This window comes from Nicotiana sylvestris, chromosome 7 (genome assembly GCF_000393655.2).
Source record: "Nicotiana sylvestris chromosome 7, ASM39365v2, whole genome shotgun sequence".
Lineage (NCBI taxonomy): Eukaryota > Viridiplantae > Streptophyta > Magnoliopsida > Solanales > Solanaceae > Nicotiana > Nicotiana sylvestris.
In genome coordinates this window covers 169,559,060-169,564,388 of record NC_091063.1, presented here as the reverse complement: position 1 = coordinate 169,564,388, position 5,329 = coordinate 169,559,060, and the positions used below count along the sequence as shown (strand labels likewise).

Sequence of the window (5,329 nt, the reverse complement as noted above, 5' to 3'; positions counted from 1 at the left end):
GCTGGTTTGCCCGAGAGGTTAAGGGGGAAGACTTAAGATCTTCTGCACATAAGTGCGCATGGGTTCGAACCCCATAGCCAGCACAATCTTTTTATTTTTTCAATTATTTATTCGTTCCTTTTAAAAACAGCTTTTGCTTGTGCTTTTTTTTTTTTTTTTGGTATCACGCTAGAAGTTAATTTTTTCAACTTTTGAGCACTTATATATCCCTAAAAAAAAATAAGCACATCTCAACTAATTCACGAAGACTTCTATAATAACAACATATTTAGTGTGATCCCAAAAATGGGTTTTGAGTAATTCACGAAGACTTCTATTTTTTATTATTTAACACATTGTAAACTTTAATGATTCATTATTTTCCCCCCTCATTTTTGGGTTCTAAAATTGGCTTAATTTTTCTTGTTCTGCTAAATTTGGGATCACGCTAGAAGTTAATTTTTTCAACTTTTGAGCACTTATATATCCCTAAAAAAAATAAGCACATCTCAACTAATTCACGAAGACTTCTATAATAACAACATATTTAGTGTGATCCCAAAAGTGGGGTTTGAGTAATTCACGAAGACTTCTATTTTTTCTTTTATTTAACACATTGTAAACTTTAAAAATGAATCATTATTTCCCCCCCTCATTTTTGGGTTCTAAAATTGGCTTAATTTTTCTTGTTATGTTTTTCTCCCTTGGCCTTTTTTCATTCATCTAACTTCTTTTTCTTTAAATATTTATGTCCAACAACAACAACAACATATCCAGTATAATCCCACAAGTAGGGTCTGGAGAAGATAATGTGTACGCAGACCTTACCCCTACCTGGGGAGGTAGAGATGTTGTTTTCGATAGACTCTCGGCTCAAGAGAAGGTGGAAAGGAAGAAGGGAAGAAGCAGAAGAAGAAGAAGAAAGATGGGGGGGGGGAGGAGAAACACAGATGAGGGAGACAAAAGATGATAAGGAAAAAGATGAGAAAAGGTAGCATAAGATATTAACAATCAGGGAGCAACAATTTTCAATAAAAGGGAGAAAGAGTACCATCAAATTATAATAATCAGGGAGCAACAATTTCCAGTAGCAATTTACAAAAATTGGCTTAATTTTTCTTGTTCTGTTTTTCTCCCTTGGCCTTCTTTTCATTCATCTAACTTCTTTTTCTTTAAATATTTATGTCCAACAACAACAACAACATATCCAGTATAATCCCACAAGTGATGTCTGGAGAGGGTAATGTGTACGCAGACCTTACCCCTGCCTGGGGAGGTAGAGATGTTATTTTCGATAGACTCTCGGCTCAAGATAAGGTGGAAAGGAACAAGGGAAGAAGAAGAAGAAGAAGAAGAAGAAGAAGAAGAAGAAGAAGAAGAAGAAGAAGAAGAAATATGGGGGGGCGAGAAACACAGATGAGGGAGACAAAAGATGATAAGGAAAAAGAGGAGAAAAAGTAGCATCAGATAGTAACAATCATGGAGCAACAATTTCCAATAAAAGGGAGAAAGAGTACCATCAAATTATAATAATCAGGGAGCAACAATTTCCAGTAGCAATTTACAAAAACACTGGACTTGTTTGCTAAGTACCAGATATAATAACAAACTAAAAGGATCATCAAGTATATTTGCATAATAATTATATAATTGTTGTAAATAATCATTTAGCTTGTTCATACATCCCTAAAAAAAATAAGCACATCTCAACTAATTCACGAAGACTTCTATAATAACAACATATTTAGTGTGATTCCAAAAGTGGGGTTTGAGTAATTCACGAAGACTTCTATTTTTTCTTTTATTTAACACATTGTAAACTTTAAAAATGAATCATTATTTCCCCCCCTCATTTTTGGGTTCTAAAATTGGCTTAATTTTTCTTGTTCTGTTTTTCTCCCTTGGCCTTTTTTTCATTCATCTAACTTCTTTTTCTTTAAATATTTATGTCCAACAACAACAACAACATATCCAGTATAATCCCACAAGTAGGGTTTGAAGAGGGTAATGTGTACGCAGACCTTACCCCTACCTGGGGAGGTAGAGATGTTGTTTTCGATAGAATCTCAGCTCAAGAGAAGGTGGAAAGGAAGAAGGGAAGAAGAAGAAGAAGAAGAAGAAGAAGAAGAAGAAAGATGGGGGGGGGGGAGAGAAACACAAATGAGGGAGACAAAAGATGATAAGGAAAAAGAGGAGAACAAGTAGCATCAGATAGTAACAATCAGGGAGCAACAATTTCCAATAAAAGGGAGAAAGAGTACCATCAAATTATAATAATCAGGGAGCAACAATTTCCAGTAGCAATTTACAAAAATTGGCTTAATTTTTCTTGTTCTGTTTTTCTCCCTTGGACTTCTTTTCATTCATCTAACTTCTTTTTCTTTAAATATTTATGTCCAACAACAACAACAACATATCCAGTATAATCCCACAAGTGAGGTCTGGAGAGGGTAATGTGTACGCAGACCTTACCCCTACCTGGGGAGGTAGAGATGTTGTTTTCGATAGACTCTCGGCTCAAGAGAAGGTGGAAAGGAAGAAGAAGGGAAGAAGAAGAATAAGAAGAAAGATGGGGGGGGGGGGAAGAGAAACACAGATGAGGGAGACAAAAGATGATAAGGAAAAAGAGGAGAAAAAGTAGCATCAGATAGTAACAATCAGGGAGAAACAATTTCCAATAAAAGGGAGAAAGAGTACCATCAAATTATAATAATCATGGAGCAACAATTTCCAGCAGCAATTTACAAAAACACTGGACTTGTTTGCAAAGTACCAGATATAATAACAAACTAAAATGAACATCAAATATATTTGCATAATAATTATATAATTGTTGTAAATAATCATTTAGCTTGTTCATACAAACACACACACATATATATATAAATATAAATATAAATATATATATATATATATATATATATATATATGGGGTTTCAAGTGGTCCAATCTCCATATAAATATATAAAACATTGATTAATTGGCGACAATCAGACATCTTAATAGAAGGATTTAAAATATCACCAATTAAGTAAATCGGAAGAATTGGAAAGAAATATATTTTGAATTTTGCTTGCATTTTTTCAACATCCTTATATTTTTCTTTCTTCTTAAATTCAGAGAGTAAAAAAGAAATTCCAGCTATATATACTAAAGCCATAGTAACAGTAGGGTAATATGCTCCAGAAAACTCAACAGTAGATGTATAAAATTTATGTAGAAATTTAATAACATCAATAATGGCCTCCCAAGTAGTAGTTGTTAACATACAGTTTGGATAAGTACAATGCGCATTAGCAACTTCAGTTATTTGCAATCTATATTTGTAGCAACATTTTAATAATATATATGTATAATTCTTTCTAGTAACAATTTCGTCTGGCATGAATCTCGGCTTAAGGTTATACTCGGTACGCTTATTCTTAAATTCCCAAATTCTAAATTGTCTATCATTTCCTTGAATAACACCAACTGCTCTTCTAACATGAGTAATCTCAGTTAAAAATAAATCAAGGTCACTTTTAACAATTAAATTATAAATAAGACATGCACACCTAACATTAAAAATATCGTCAAGTGGTGGTTGCAATTGCAGTTTTAATATTGAAATTGCGGCATTATTGTTTGAAGCATTATCAAAAGACATTCACGATACTTTTTTCTTAAGATTATAAAATTCAGCAACTTCGCAAATAGTAGTACTTATAAACACAATAATATGACTTTGATCCTCATTATATTTAAAAGCGATAATACGTTTTTGCATACAATAATTATCATCTATCCAATGACATGCAGTTGTCAAATAATCATTTCCATTAACAGCATGACCAATATTAGAAGTTAGACAAACTCTACAAGGAAGGTGGCCAAACAAATAAAGTATGTATGTTTGATATTGTCCATGAAGTCTAAAGATATCAGATCTACATGTACTTCTAGGGATACCTTTAAATAAAGGATTATAAATCCTTTGAATATACATAATAAGATATGATGAAGAAGCAAAAGAAAAAGGTAGACAACCCAAAGCAATCATTTTTGCTAACTCCTCACGATCCTTCATTTTATCATATTTCATAAATCCTCCAATAGTAGAGTTTAGAGTTGATTGATTTTGATCTAAATCAGAGTCACATTCTATAGGATGCTCAATTCTCATATGTCTACTAAGTGTCCTGGTCCCCCTAATTGTCCTCCAGTCTTATATTTAAAATCATCATTACAACGTCTGCAGTTAACTCTATCAGTACCTACTATTTCGTCAAAAAATTTCAAACCTTACTTCTTTTTCTCCTATTAGTAGTCGGGGCCACATGTGGTCTACTACTAGCACCACGACCACCACCCCTGCTATCCACTCCAACACTACTAGGTGTAAGTGGTGTCTCATCTTCAATTTCTAATTCATTATCTTTTTATACCAAAATCTTCCTGTAATTGTTCATAATCTATATTATTAACAGGTAATGTTTCAGATATATGTGTAGAATTATTTAAATTACTACCAGATGCTGAAGTAATATCTCTTTTTTTATTTTTTCTATTACCCAGATTAGTAACCTTATTACAAACTCTTTTTGCAGCATTAAACATATTGTGAAAATTTAACTACTAGCAAAAATTAAATATGCAAATAAAATAGTAAATAAGAGAAAGAGTTAGAAGGAATGCACCGAATTCGGCAATAAATTGAACTCTTGATGATTTTGCAACTCCAATGTTACCACGAAGAAACATCAATTGTTCAAACTTCAAATAATAAATAATACAATAAATTAAATTCCAAAAAAAATGAGAGCCAAATACTTGATTGCACATTAGGTGAAGAATGAGAGAATGATAATTGAGAATATGAGTGAGAAATGAAAGATGAGTGAAGAATTGAAGAAGAGGGGGATGGTGTATTTATAGTTTTTCAAATGGCTAAGTTAATAATTATAAAAGTGTTATTTTTTAAAAAGAAATTGCCCAAAAAGGGCTTTTTGTGCAAAACAGCCGTTGGGCAACGACCAAAAGCCAGCTGACCGTTGCCAACGGTCAGAAATATTAAAAAAAAAAGAAAAAAAAAATTTGAATTCTAGTCGTTAAACCGGTTCAGGCCGGGCCGTTAACCGGTACTACAAGGATTTTGGTTGACCGGGTTTGGCCGGTCCGGTTAACCGGTTGAATAAACGTGAACGGACCAACCCCTAACCCTAGTAACCCAGCCTACCCGCCCCTAAGTACCAGTCTGGGCCGATCCGGAAACGGGTTGATCCGGCCCGTTTGACACTTTTAGTAACATTCAACCAACAACAAGAATAATACTAGTACTATTGGTAACCTAGGAGAAACTCAAAACTACATG

General features: G+C 33.4%; 1 non-coding gene across 1 annotated transcript; it reads left to right on the top strand.

Moving 5' to 3' along the window:
- TRNAL-UAA (transfer RNA leucine (anticodon UAA)) lies at nt 1–83 on the top strand. Its single transcript has one exon. It is a non-coding gene; the product is annotated as a tRNA-Leu (tRNA).
- Nucleotides 84–5,329: the final 5,246 nt, after the last annotated feature.